At 38.6% G+C, this 16,140-nt stretch overlaps 1 protein-coding gene across 1 annotated transcript in view; it reads right to left on the minus strand.

Moving 5' to 3' along the window:
- The window catches only part of LOC135701821 (neuropeptide SIFamide receptor-like), a 614,024-nt gene that overhangs the window by 225,030 nt on the left and 372,854 nt on the right, over nt 1-16,140 (minus strand). The gene's annotated exons all lie outside the window — the stretch shown is intronic.

Raw genomic sequence — 16,140 nt, forward strand, 5'->3', positions numbered from 1 at the left:
AAACTTCAGACTATTGTGAACATTGTGAATTAGCTGCTGATTAATAATACGAAAAAATCTTTATTTGTTTTGTAGTATGTAATACAAAATGCAGACAAAATGCCATATAGTGCCCTAGAGAACGGGGAAGTGCCAAAATCTGACTTTAAACAAAATACATCATTTAACTCCTCTATAATATGTTACAAGGTTGTTATAATAATTATCAACAATAAAAACGTCATCACTATAACCTTGTAACATGTTACAAGACTACTCCGTAGTCCGAACAGAGCATTAGAGGGATGCATTTTTTTATTTTGCCTATGTTGTGTATTCTCAGTGAAAAATTGCAATACATATTAACATCACAGAATATAATTATGACATACCGTTCATGATTACGAATTCACATGTAACTTAATATCACACTACACCACTCGCTGTCAGTAAACTGCAAACGAAAGACTGAAACTTTTATGAAATTGCTCAAGCGTAACTTCTTCTTATGAGTAGTCTTCACGATACAAAATGTGTGCGAGGTACACGTTAGTTTTTGCACTCGCTTGTTCCCCACATTCTATATTCGCTTCTTCTTCTGAGCTTTTGCGTTTGCACATGAGTTTGAACATTGGTGCGAGCCGCGGTGCGAGCTGAAGTTTGCACTTGTTCATTGTACTTGCGTTCAAACTTGTGTACAAATGGGCTTGAATATAGCCGAACATAGAATGGGAGCACAAGCGAGTGCAAAAACTATAACGTGTACGTTAGACCTGTTCATTTTAAACGAAATGTTCGGAATGTAACGGGTCAACCGTGATTACTGTTCGTCATGTTAATTTGAACTTCTGTGCAAATTTTCAGCAAAATCGGTGATGATTTAGAGGTGCTTCAAGTTAATTTTATGTTTTTAAGGTAATTTACGGCTTACAATATTTGTATCTCGAGACTGAAACAACGAAAGCTGCTGTAACAACTTTCATAGCAAAGTTTAATGTGTTATGTATCAACTTTGTAACCAAAGGTTGACTATTCGAAGTGATTTTATTGAAGTTTGACTTAGTTTCATGCTCGAAGATATCTTAAAAAGTGAAGAATTTTAAAGTGTTTGTTCTACGAATTTTCCACCCATATGATATAAAAATGTGTAGTGTACGGCATAATGTTCCTCATATTGTTCTAGAAGTTTCGTTCCAACATAGTTTTCGTGTATATTTCATAGATTGAGAGATAAAAATCAGAAAAGAGGCCGTTTTAGCTAAAATTCACAAGACAACAGAACCAATAAAAGTCAATTAGATTGACAGAACATAGTTGCATTGCTTTTCAATGACGACCGATGACTGTTTCATTGATATATGATTTTTTCATAAATATGAATCCTCAGTAGACGTGTTTTTTTTTATCAAAGGCAAGCGTCACTCGAGCCATTCAAATGTTCGTTATTTTATAAATTGCTGTTATGGTTCGAGTGACACTTGCCTTTCATAAAAAAACACGTCTACTGAGGATTCATATTTATGAAAAAATCATATATCAATGAAACAGTCATCGGTCGTCATTGAAAAGCAATGCAACTATGTTCTGTCAATCTAATTGACTTTTATTGGTTCTGTTGTCTTGTGAATTTTAGCTAAAACGGCCTCTTTTCTGATTTTTATCTCTCAATCTATGAAATATACACGAAAACTATGTTGGAACGAAACTTCTAGAACAATATGAGGAACATTATGCCGTACACTACACATTTTATATCATATGGGTGGAAAATTCGTAGAACAAACACTTTAAAATTCTTCACTTTTTAAGATATCTTCGAGCATGAAACTAAGTCAAACTTCAATAAAATCACTTCGAATAGTCAACCTTTGGTTACAAAGTTGATACATAACACATTAAACTTTTGCTATGAAAGTTGTTACAGCAGCTTTCGTTGTTTCAGTCTCGAGATACAAATATTGTAAGCCGTAAATTACCTTAAAAACATAAAGTTAACTTGAAGCACCTCTAAATCATCACCGATTTTGCTGAAAATTTGCACAGAAGTTCAAATTAACATGACGAACAGTAATCACGGTTGACCCGTTACATTCCGAACATTTCGTTTAAAATGAACAGGTCTAGTGTACGTACATCGCACTCATGCTGTACCGTGCAGACTGTGATTAACATTCGGAAATGCAGCGTGGCTAGCTGATGGATGAAAATGAACAGTGCTGAAAAAGATTCAGGCACGATGGAGAGTTAGGTGAGATCTTTCAAATTTATGAATAATTATTTTTAATAATATTCAAATTGACTTTATATAGGGATAATTATAGATTTTGATGAAATCAAATTTAAGTTAATGTCTCAAAACTTGCAATTTGAATTGCAGTTATCTGAGTGAATTCAAAATAATCACCGTTTCCTGTCGCTATATTAAAATTTAACTGTGAGGTGTTGCCATCTCTCCTCCAATCATAATAAAAGCACCAGTACTTTTTAATGGACCAATGGGTGTTGAGTTCACCAAAAGTGTGGTGTGCTTAATTAAATTAAAAAAATTATATTGTTTTCTAGATGTCATCACAGCGAAAAAGAACAAAGAGAAGAGGAATAGCCAAACCTATTTGTTTTTATATCGCATATGTTTTAGTACATAAATCCTGCTATTTGTTTCTAGCATTAAGGCAACGTATTACAGGTTATTAATAAATTATTATCAAATGGAGAAATGCTCTGATGTTGGCCTGTCGATTGGTGCCATCGATAAAAATCTTATGTTCTTTATTTTTTCTTAGAACAATGCTAGAAGGGAGCTCAAAGGAGGCGATTGCAAATACTAAGGTTGTTTTATTACATTATATAATAATACAAATATTTTTTTTTTAATAATTTAAAATATTGAATTGAATTTACCATATTGAAATTGCAGGTAGCAGCATATATACTTTTAAATGCATATCATATATTGAGCATTTCACACCAAATTGGACGTTTTCACTTATTAAAAAGTGTGATAAAATTGCAAGTTTACGTCTAATCGTCTTGGTGTCTTGGGTGCACTTATTCCTTATGATGCAAGCAATAAGGGCTCCGAAGACATCAAAACGATTTGACGGAAACGTGCACTTTTATCACACTTTTTGCATTTTTGAGACAGTCATTACAACGCATTTTTTTTTTTTCAATATTATATTACATACATAAGTAAAACACATTTCAGGTCATCCAGGCCTTCAATATAATAGGATTAGTTCCTCTCATCAACAGCTACTTTTTATAGCGCATCAGATGCAGAAGTAGCACAAAGCAATAAAGTAATTAATAAATACACCGTGTATCAAGTTATTTAATTGTTTTACCTTGCAGGGTATCCAGTGTATACCATCAGTGTTGATACATTCAATAATATCCATGTAAATATAGTGTCCTCATGTCCAAATAACCTCGATTTTCGGTCTATTGATTCATTACTTTAGTACTATATTTTCAAAACATGCCGTGACATCGTAAATTAATGTCATGGCACATTTAAACAAAAGAGTGTGATATACTATTATGGGTTAAATAAAGTTGAATTGCAATTAATTAAACTCTAGGTTATTTGTATTTTGTAAAACTATTTTATTTTATATATTTTGCATTTCACTATATATTTTATATACATTGTATATTGCATTATATTTAAATTTACATTGTAAATTACAAAAATGCTGGGACGGGAGGGAGCATCAGGGCATCATTGAAGTTGTAACTGGACAATGGAGTGGAGTGCCAATCAGAATCTAGGAGGGAATGTGTACTGTCATTTTAGATAGTTACATTTCACTTCAACAGTTCCAATGAATTTGACGCGTTCTTCTTAAACAAACCATCCCGTGGAAAGTTTAACATGTATTGCGAATTTCGTTATTTGTTTTGTTGTACCATATTAGTGGAAGGAGATTCTCTTATTCCCGCGGGTTTCACGTAAGTGTCTCTGCTTACGGGCCCGTTCAAACCCCTTTGGCCCCTTTATACAGCAGTATGTTGAATTCAGAATGATGACGAAATTTGATCTTGCTGTTAAGGTGGAGCCGCATGCAGGGCAAGACCCAAGCTAGGATGGTGGCTACTTACATACATACATAGGGGAATTTACGTATTCTCGTCAATCTAAGCAGCGTCTGCACTTCTACTAGCATTTTCTCAGCGTCACGCACATATATAATGTGTCTGTTTGTTTACATTCATCTGCTGCTTGCTTCTCTATCCATTCCAATCGACAGAATTTTTCAAAACGTTTTGAAAGCGTTTTTACAACGCTCCAAACTTCTCAGGTGAGTGTGACTATTGTCGGCAGCCTCTTTTTCTTCGGCAACCTTCCCATTAGAACTGCGTGTTAACCAGCTGTTCTATTATCGGCAACTCGAAATCAACCCCATTTTGTAGTGCGTATGCTTTATTTGAAGAAAAATGTAGCATTACTGGATTGCTCGATCGTTCAAATATAATCAGATTGAAGCTGAAAGGCTAAACAATCGTTTGGACACATTCAGGGAAGTGCGTTGATGGGAAAACATAGTGAAATTAACGTTTAAATTTTGGTTGCCGAAAACAGTCAATGGGTGCCGAAGCCAACATTTACCCTACATACAAGTTGAAAGCTGATTAAAGGGTGTCCACGATGAAATTGCCACACTATGAAATTGCTCTAACTTTTTAACCGTTGGGTAGAATTTAATGAAAATTTGGGTGGATTTAGTTCATAGTGCATTATTTACATCCTGCAAGTTTTAAAGTCCTGTGATCAAAACTCGCGGAAATGGAGTCGAAAGAACAGCTCGTGCGTGATAAAATCTTGCGCATTCATCACGAGAACAAGGATCTCTCGCATCGTTCCATCGCTAAAACGTTGGGAATCGCGAATTCCACGGTGTCGCGAGTGATTAAGCGGTTCGAGGAATGGTTGACCACCGATCGGAAGCCCAGAAGTGAAGGAAAAAGTATTCCGTACAACACCAAAAATCACAACCGCGTAGTTGGGGCCTTCAACCGAAATCCGAACGCCTCCGTTAGGGATGTGGCTAAGAAGCTGCACCTAAGCCGAAGTTTTGTCCAGAAGGCCAAAACCAAGACTGGGCTTCAAACGTTCAAGGTACAAAAGGCCCCTAATCGCGACGAGAAGCAGAACAAGTTCGCCAAAACCCGTGCCAGGAAGTTGTACCTCAACATGCTGACGAAAGTTGAATGCTGCGTCATGGACGACGAAACATATGTGAAGGCCGACTTCAAACAGATCCCCGGCAACCTGTTTTTCACGGCCAAGGATAAGTTCAGCGTTCCGGAGCATGTCCGCACTCAGAAGATGTCCAAATTTCCTGGTTTGGCAAGCCATCTGCACGTGCGGGAAGCGGAGTGCACCTTTCGTGACCCAGGACACGATGAACGGACAGGTGTACATAAAAGAGAGCCTCCAGAAGCGGCTGCTTCCTCTCCTGAAGGCCCACAACGTCCCAACAATCTTCTGGCCGGATTTGGCCTCATGCCACTACTCCAAGGACGTGATGAAGTGGTATGTGGACAATAAGGTCAATTTCGTGCCGAAAATGTTCAACCCTCCCAACACTCCGGAGCTCCGCCCCATCGAGAAGTACTGGGCTATTATGAAGCAGCACCTTCTTAAACGACCTAAGGTAGTGAAGACAGTCGAGGAACTGAAGAAAGTATGGGTTTACATGCAAAAAACGGTTGATTCACAGGTTGTGCAGAATCTTATGGCCGGGGTTAAGGCCAAGGTGCGGGCATTTGCGAATGGACTGTAAATAAAATACGAGTAAAATGGTAAAATGAAGTTTAATAGTTATTTCTCAATCCCTGAAAATTTGATGGCAATCGGATGAAAACTCGAATTTTGCGAATCAATTTTGTGTGTGGCAATTTCATCGTGGACACTCTTTAGCATGTGTATAAAAGTGACATTAGCGTTTATTGGCTGTTTTTATTCAGTGCGACTGACAAATTTAATAATAGATGTTAAAAAGTTTAGTAAACGCTCTCCAAAACTATTTTGCTGACCTCTACTTGTAGCTGTATCTACAGTTTTTTTCAAGCTACTTTACAGCACAATGCAGGAAAAGTTGGCTTATAAAGCTGAAAATGTAAGTTGGGTAGTGCGCGGTTAGATTGTATCGTTTTGATGCGTTCGGCAAGCAAGGAATAAGCTACGTACGCCAAAGATACCGATAGACGATTTTGACAGGATTTACACCTACCAGAACGTGCTCCGGGCGGAATCCAAATTGTATTCGTGTGAGCGCACGTCCGGTTTCAAATGCACAGTTGTACAGTTCACCTCGCATTCTCGGGGGAACTTTTTTGGGTTATTTGGGGTATTTTTTTGGGAACTGTTGAAGGCTGATTACATGGTCAATAATAAATAAAATTCAATTATGATTTCACCATTTTATTCAGGTTGAATGTAAGTTCTGGCTCTAACTAAGATTTTTAAGGCAAGTATAAGGTTAAATTATACTCCATCAAAATGGAGATTGGTAAGAGTTATATTCATCAAAGAATGGGAGGCGTGACAAAACGCATCCAAAATCATTCAGGCCCATCAGACATAGAGACTATGGAAAATATGTTGAATGATTTCATCTATTCAACTCACATGTTCACGCATCCATTATCTAATTTTCAGTTTGCGTATCAATCCGGAAAGTCAACAGTTACTGCTCTCCATACCTTAGTAACAAAAATTGAATAATCTCTTTCAGTTGAAGAAATTGCACTCCGCTCTTTCTTGGATATTGAAGGTGCTTTTAATAACGCATCCTATTCCTCTATGGTTTACGCCATGAAGGCAAGGAACTTTGATAGGTGCATCGTCAAATGGATTCAGACTATGCTTGCAACAAGGGAAATCACTTATGGGCTGGGTAGCTCATCCACAGAGAACAGACAGCCAAGCTTGAACAAATTGTTCGAAAAATTATGTGTAAGAATTCAAATTAAAATACGTTAGAAACACTAGCGCCACCATACGGAATGCTGCGACTCGAGTTATCACTTTTTGCGATTAATGAGTAAACTGAACTAAAATTTGAGTTGATCCTATTCACCGTGTATCCAAACGAACTGTCAAATAAGTTCAAAACAAACATGACAAAACAACGAAAATCAATCGAATTTCTGCGGAACCATTATTTTTGAATAAAAAACAAAGCGGTAAAATGAGGGTGTGAATTGCACTGTCGTCGTGTGAGCAGAATTGACCACTTTGTCAAGCAGTTTTGGCGTGACTTTCTACCAGCGATTTCACCAAAGTGGACCAACTAATTTCCATTTTCTCTATGAAACGCACAAATGTTGGCTGCTTTTCTCGAGGTTCTAGAAGAAAAAATCTCAAAATAATGTTGTTCAACCGGGGACTTAACACTGACTTCAAAGTCGTCGGATAACGTGCACAGATAATTAAACTCGCGGACTTAGACGGTGTAAAAAGTGGACTGTATTTTTCTTCCTAATTCTACAATGTACATGTACAATTAGTCACACGCGACGTGTACTGAAAATGATGTACTCGTAGGGAAGGTTTATTGCGAACTAAATTATATAAAATTCTAGGGATCTATTTAAGTGCGTGCGATGTTTTTATCATCGGTTTCCTACCTACACTCGGCCCTACCGTTGATCGTGAAGCGATCGATATGGTACGGGATAGATTGATAAGGGACATTGGGCAGAATAGGTCAACTATATCTCCTACTGTTCACCTACTCGGGTCACTCATAATCGAGTGAGTGATCTTGCAGTGGTATGGTTTTTTTTCTAGGTAGAAACCCGTGAAAGTGGTGACCGGTGCGAACAAATGTTTTATTTCAAAGTTTGAGAGGTAGTAAACGTCATTTTAACTGCTCTAATGAAGTGGTTAATTGGTCTGTGAACTCGATCGAATCAACAGCCGGGCAAATCATCGTCGTAAGCGGCGTATTTTCCGTGTGCGTGTCTTGTGCGAGCGCAGTTGGTATTCTAAAATGAAAAGTGACCTGAACACAAATTATTTAAAGTTAAATTGTGACTGTTTCCATACCCGCCGTTGCCTTCCGCAATAACATCTGCAGGATCAGTAAATGCTGCTTTAGAGTTGTTTTCAGCCATTCCCAGAAATCCGTGTCATTTTTGATGAATTCCATTTCATCCGAAAAAGCACTATCCGAATTGTGCTTGGCATCAAGATGTGTTTCCAAAGAGTTGTTTTGCTTGCCACTGTTGTCATAGAGAACACAAGCAGGTAGAAGCATATTGGAATACAGATTGAACTCCACAATTAACGCTCATTTAAATTCAGGAAAAATGTGGTAAGATTTGAACACTGCTTACCCTGCATCCGTTCTTCCAGGAATTCGAAAAGCCTTCTGGTGGAAGTGGTTGGAACATAATTTTTTTGTTGCAAGCGCTTGGCTTTCACGTAGGTAAGAAGAAAATGTTCTGTAGTTCGAGCGATCGGTTTTAAACAATGTTTTCCTCACAAAATTTTTGACATTTATTTTAAGATAAGGCCTGCCGGTCGTCGACGTCGATGGGCAGCGACACTAGCACCACCACGATATTGCTTGTTGCTAATGTATATTCAAAATAGCAGTTAAATTTCTTACACATTTTAGGAGTTTGACTTGGATGTCTGTTATCTGTGGCTCATCTATAACAGTAAAGGCAACGAAAGGTTGTCCTCAAGGAGGAGTTCTCTCACCACTGCTGCGGTCTTTAATTGTAGATGATCTTCTAAGAAGCCTGGAAGTAAAAGGTTTCGAAGTTGTGGGCTTTGCGGATGACATAGTTATTATAGTAAGAGGAAAGTTTGACGTTATCATTTCTGAAAGCATGCAAGAGGCCCTAAAGTTTACATAGATTTGGTCCATAAAAAGGGCTCGGTAAATCCATCAAAAGTCGTAATCATCCCCTTTACTAGAAAGAAGAAGATTGACATACAAGAATTCAATCTTGAAGGAGAGCAGATCCATCTTAGTGAGAAGGTTAAATACCTAGGAGTTATTTTGGACGCCAAGTTGAATTGGAATGCTCAGCTTTATTCTGTGATTAACAAAGTAACCAGTGCCCTGTGGGCATGCTACAAAACTATTGGAAGAAAGTGGGGTTTGAAACCAAAAATGACAATGTGGATTTACACATCAATAATCCGTCCGAAAGTAGCGTATGCTTCGTTAGTGTGGTGGCCAAAGTCAAAAGAGGCTACTGCACAGGGGAAACTAACAAAACTTCAACGTCTAGCATGCATTGCAATAACGGGTGCGGTGCATAGCACCCCATCAACAGCATTAGAAGCAATTCTCAATCTGCTGCCCTTGCATGAACATGTGCAACTAGAAGCGGAAAGAAGTGCTCTAAGGATAAAAAGTGTAGGTTGCGGCTTACCTACCTGCGGCCTCGAGCAAAGGTACTTCCCCCAAAGACGTTCGGATTTGGGTGAAACAAAACAACAAAAAGAAAATGCAACTTTAGACGTCTATTCGCTACTTATCTTCTCCTCCTCGCTGTTGCTGCTGCTGTTCGGTGGGGCCCATCGACGACGGTATGGCAGCGGTTCTGCTACAAAGCACGGATTGTGCTGAGCGGTTACACCTACTTCACTATTGGCTGTCTAGCAGCGGTCCTTGACAATCAGCGGAGGGATGAGCGGGGTTCGTCTATTGGAACCACCCCCCCCCCCCCCCCCGGCCGGCAACGTTGGTGACGAATCAACGGATTGCCTACTCGCCGTAGGCAACCCCGGCAACTCACCTTTGGAACTGCCTGCTTCGTCCTGCTTATCGATTAACTGCGGTGGTGAGACTGGATCTATTGGCTGAGCCACCGCAGTCAGGACGACGGGTGTTTACCGGATCCTTTACGGTTAGCCAGGAAACGAATAGCTCGGCTTCCCACAATGGCGATCCGACATCCTTTTCATTGCACTACTAGAACAGTGCTCCCTTTTCCGCAGCCACGGGGCCGGCTTTCACTAGCGGTACACAAAAGTTGTCGTACTGGCACTCGCGACACGGCTGAGAGTCGATTTCCCAGCTGGAGTAGAAAGATTTTGGCCTGAAACGGGGTAATTTGTATCCGAATCCAAAACACGCGTTCACTCCACCGTGGCTCGGATACTTCTCCTTTTCTTTCACAACGTCACAAAACAAAAACAAAACCGCCATCGCCCCTGCAACCACGTTCGACACATTTATGTTGCTTTTAATGATTTCACCTTATTTCACGATACAATCTAAAACGATAATTTTTTTCCCTATCTAACTAAACTAACAACAACAAAAAACAAATAAAATAACGCGCAAAATTTACAAATTAAAATTATTCACGAAGGCATAGTGGTGAGTATGTCACCGGCCGTGCAATGTAAACAAAAAAAAAACACGGTACACGGTCGTGAGAAAAACGGCAATATTACACTCGGCGATAAAACTACACAAAACGGGGTAAATTGTAATACGCAGGTTACAAAAGATCTAAAAAGTCATGCCAGGTGATCTTGTTGGTCATCTAAGCATCTTACAACACTTCCAAAGAGGACCAGTGATGAGTATAAATGGAGACTGGATGAAACCGGAGGACAACTATGAAATTCCCTTCAACGTATATGAAATGGCACGTTCGGATTGGGAAATTGGTGGTCCTAACGTTCGTCAAGGCTCAATCATATTTTTCACAGATGGCTCAAAAATTGGAATATGAACAGGTGCAGAAATCTTTTGCCCTGGGACAAATATTTCAGTTGCGATGGGACATTTTTCAACAATGTTTCAAGCGGAAATTGTAGCCACACTTGAAGGTGTACATGTTTATTTGAGTAGGAAATACAGATGTGCAAATATTTGTATTTTTTTCTGATAGTCAAGTGCTTACACATGTACATCAAAGATTGTCTGGGAATGTATTCTCTCGTTTTGGCAACTGTGCCAACGGAATTCAGTCAACTTATATTGAGTACCAGGACACTGTTGCATTGAAGGGAATGAAAGGGCAGACGACCTAACAAAGTTAGGTTCCAATTCACAGTTTTTTTTTGGCGCAGAACCATACTGTGGAATATCATACTGTACGGTAAAAATTGAACTCAAATACTGGGAAGAGCAAAGGGTGATGACCAATTGGACGACTGTCACAAACTGCAACCAGTCAAAAAGATTTATAACTTCTAATATAACATACACCAAAAATCTCTTAGAGCTCAATAAAAGAGCTCTTATTATATACACTGTCCTAGTAGATATCACATGAAGAACATTAGTCGGGTTCAGAGTGATATCTGTCGTTTTTAGTTGTTTATTAATGGTTAATTATTGAAAATTGATCAACGTGCTAAGCCGTAATCAACCAATCACGTGCTAGCGCGCTATGATTATCTAGAGAACAGAGAGACGAGCTTTTCTACTCATTCACCTACATCAGCAAAATACAGAAAAAAGGAGGGGCATAGAATGCTAATCTATATGCTTAAGTAAGGGAAACGATTTTTTTTTCAGTATAATTGTCCGGATTTAGATTTTTCACGGTGCATGTTTCTTATAGCTTGTGTTGGTGCATTCTGAAGGATCTCTACAAATGACAACTTAAACCCGTCTCAAGAGCTGTCAATGTCTGACTGGAAAGCGATCCCTCGTCATCAGCGGGATCTTGAGAACAAGTTTAACACCCAATAACGTCGGATGACCGTGGACCAAATCAACTAGTTTCTTATACAATGTTTCTTCGTGTGAGCACGTTTCTCGTTTACTGGATTATGTACAACTGGGGTACAACTGCTCACTCGTATCGAAGTAACTTCATTGGTAACAAAATTGTACCTACTGTTTCTCATTAACTGTCTGCCGGTTTATCACTTACCTGAAATGAAACAGAAATAGAGCAATAGATGAATAAATGATTTACTACATTGACAATCAATTGATATTTAAAAAAAAATGCAACATTCTAAAAAATCGCATCAAATTGATTACGCCATAATTAGAACACACCATAATAGGAACGTATAGCCAATCTACATATTAGGGTGGATCAAAATATCGATATTGCTCCACCCCACTCAATCGATTGCAAATCAGGTCCTAATCATTCTCTCAAAATTTGAGCTCATTTGGTTGCGATCTCATACTGCTCTGGACCTTGAAGCTTATCAAGGGTAAGCTTGACATACACCTATACTTATTTATAGGAAATTTTCTACAACTTTGCTGTAGACCACTTTTTGGTTGAACTTCATTATAATTAGTGTTTTCCTTGATTTGTTTTCCGTCGATCTTGTTTTCCGTGCTAAGCATCAATGCTACCGACGTCAGGGAGGCAGCTCCCACACCTGGACCCTACCTATCGACCCATCAACTCATGAACCGGGGACCAACGGCTTTACTTCCCATCCGAAGGAAGGCGTGATCAGAGATGTTATGCCTCAGAACATCCCGGCGGCGCCGACTGGGATTGAACCCAGGCCTGCTGAGGTGAGAGGTCATCACGCTTACCACTACACCACCGGCACCACTGTTATAATTAGTTATTACATAATTGATTTCGGCGATAGCTTTCGGATATGATTAATCAACTGCTTTCAGGGCAACTGCTGTGTAAGTAGGCATCCCTAAATTTCATACCAAAAACAAACATCCAACCGTTCAGGCAGCAGAGTCAATGTATCACCTCAAAACTGCAACCATGCAATTTCGAGTGCCTTTTGTATTTTGTACCTGTCGTCCCAAATGACGAGCTGCCCGAGCGCACTTAATAATCGATATTGCTGATTAAGCAATATAAACTTCAATTGTCGCTCCAGTTGTCTCCCTCATGCATTCTATACAAAAAATGTATATAAACCAAAATTACGAAATTAATAAAGCTCAGTCTATCACAGAGTCTGGCTCAACTGGTCTTCTCCGGTTTGAGTACCAGATACTCTAAAAAGTACCTACCGAGTTTTCATTTCGACTCTAGTCGAAATCGAATTGAGAAAAGTCCACGGTACGCGTGTAAATACCGCGCAGGAATGGCACCGTCGCGAAACGGAACGCGAAGTGCAGGAGATAAATCCACACTATTCTTCATGCCAAGTTCACCAATGTTGCATCTCAGAAGAATATCATCATCTTAATTAATTAATAATTAGTTGGTATGGATGAGCTTGACATAAGAGGTAACTATCAAAACATAATACCAAAAAAAAGTTCCCACTATACCAAATTATGCAAATGCAATACCAAAACAATTCCTCATCTTGGATTACAAAATGGCATCTGAAATCGATTTCCGGTCTCTACATGTCATCTCCTATCCGAAAATATCCATGTTGTAGGGTATTTGACAGTTTTTCTTGACCCGATGGCCGCCATCTTGGATTTCAAAATGACGTCTGGCAACGATTTCCGGCCTCTACACGTCATCCCCTTTCCAAAAATATCCATATTGTACGGTATTTGACAGTTTTTCTTGAACCAATGGCCGCCATCTTGGATTCCAAAATGGCATCTGACATCGATTTCCGGCCTCTACACGTTATTCTTTTTCCGGTTCCTGATCTCACATTGCACAGCAACATCTTATATGGACAAGCTTTGGAGTCATAACTTATTAAGGAAGTTCATGTGCACACTAGCGCCGCGTAGTGTGAGGGTTCTGAAATAATATGACCATCATCCGAAAAGACTTAGTGACCTGAACAACTTTTCTCAAGACAGTAACCTTCTATATGGCCAGGTTCTCGAGATAAAGCTTATACAGGAAATTCACTTGCACACTAGCGCCGCGTAGTGAGCGTGTTCTGAACTAATATGAACATCATCCGAAAGGACTTGCTCACCTGCACAACTTTGCTGAAAACAGCAACTTTCTATATGGCCAGGCTCTCGAGATACAGTTTATATAGGAATTGCACATGCACACTAGCGCTGCGTAGTGAGAGAGTTCTGAACTAATATGGCCACCATCCAAAAGGACTTGATCACCTGCACAACTTTGCTGAAAACAGCAACTTTCTACATATATGGCCAGGCTCTCGAGATACAGTTTATATAGGAATTGCACATGCACACTAGCGCTGTGTAGTGAGAGAGTTCTGAACTAATATGGCCACCATCCGAAAGGACTTGGTCACCTGAACAACTTTGCTCAAGATAGTAACTTTCTATATGGTCAGAATCACGAAATATTCTATGTTGGAAATATTATCCATATATTATAGCGCCCGTCATAAGTAACATAAAAGTGAAGCGTCTCTAGCGGCGTAGTTCTCAATTTTACCCGAATCCAATGGCACAGGCTTGTTGGTCTAACCCAGTACAGCAACTTTGTCGAAGACAGTATAGCTTTATGTATTGAAACAAATGAGATAATCCACTACAGCCTCCATTAGTGAAAATCCCATAAGCTGTGGGTATCCTTATTCGCGGTTCCTTATTCACGCCCCCGTTACCCCGGCAATAAGGATTCCTGACTGTATTTACTTATAAACTTGTTTTTTTTTTCGCTGCGTCTAAATAGAAACGAGTAAGTCTGACAGCTACCATATTTGAGAATGAATTGTTTTTTTTTTAATATATACTCATGGAAAAATATCTCGTTGCTGGACATCACGACTAACATTTGAAAATGGCCCAAAATGTAGAAAATTATTATAATTATTTTTTTAAATTGCATTAACTTGAGAACGGCTGAACTTAGGAAAAAAGTTTATAGCTGCAAAGTTTTTGAAACTTATGCGTAGAATCCAAATAAATTATTATTTTACTAAAAAATATGCAATTTCACCAACTTGTAAAAACCAACAAAAATATAAAAAATCATAGATTTTTTTTAAGAAAGTTACCAGCATACACTCTTCACCAAATATTAGGGCATTTTTTCAGTTTTCTTGAAAAAAAAAATTATAAAGATCGAAGGGGGGGGGGGGGGGGTGTTTTGAGATAATCATCGTTTTACGTTTTTTAAATACTAATTTACTAAGTTGAAGATGCTAATTTCAAATAACAGACTGTAGTGGTAATTTTTATACGATAGATGGAGTAGATGAAAGCATAGAGTTGATAGTTCCGTTAGAGTACGGCAGTGTGAAGATTGCATATAGATGTTCCGTACTCTAACGGAACTATCAACTCTATGCTTTCATCTACTCCATATATCGTATAAAAATTACCACTACAGTCTGTTATTTGAAATTAGAATCTTCAACTATGTAAATCGTTGACTTCACGTAGAAGTAATACTAAAACATATAGTCAAAGTAATTTACTAAGTTTTTCTTTCAGTGTATTTTTCCGCAAAGGTAATTTAACTACTTAAAACTTCTTCTCATATGCCATTTTGATCAGATCAATAGTTTTAAAGTTATGATTTTTTGAAAAAAAAAATAATCCATTTTTTTATACGCCCTTTTCAAAAGTTACTCTGGAGGAAAAAATCATATTTAAATGAAAAATGCAACCATTAGTAGCAGCGAACACGTGAGAAATGTTTCATTCAAATCGGAAACACTCATGTCCAACCGGTTTGCGTTTTGGGCTGGAAATTCTCTATAGCAGTGAATATAAGTTTTTTTTTAAACATGCAAATACGAAGGTTAACCGAATAACTTAGATGAGTGGATGTTTTTAATGGTGAATAAATATCAAAAACCGAATGAGTAAAAATAAAAGGTCCTTTTTTGGAACTTAAACGTTCCAATTACAAAGGTAAAAAAAGATTAAATTAAACACAAACAGGCGAGATGGTAGCATTGCATGTAGCCTGTTATTGGTTTTCCCGCTCAGGGGTGTAAACAAAATGTCATAAGTGGACCCTACACGATAGCTTTTATTGACAATAATCATATTGTCAATACATTCTATATTGACATCAATACATCGGTATTGATAATATTTCTGTATTCACATCATCAATATTATTGTCAATAATTCCCCTCGCGTCAATATATTGAAACGTGTGGGGTTCGCTATACTGCGTAGCCTGGCAGTGTGATTTTTTTTTTTTTTTTTTTATTGTTATAGTCACTTTAACACTCTTGGGTCATTCGTGACTTGTCCCCGGGTGAGATTTGAACTCGTGACTTTGGCGTGAGAGGTATGGATGTTAACCACTACGCCGGGGTCGCCCACGGCAGTGTGAATGTTTTGTCTACAACTTTTTTATACACGTGCA

Source organism: Ochlerotatus camptorhynchus, unplaced genomic scaffold (assembly GCF_037179485.1).
Source record: "Ochlerotatus camptorhynchus isolate MF236.1 unplaced genomic scaffold, CSIRO-AGI_Acam_v1.1 ptg000177l, whole genome shotgun sequence".
Taxonomy (NCBI): domain Eukaryota; kingdom Metazoa; phylum Arthropoda; class Insecta; order Diptera; family Culicidae; genus Ochlerotatus; species Ochlerotatus camptorhynchus.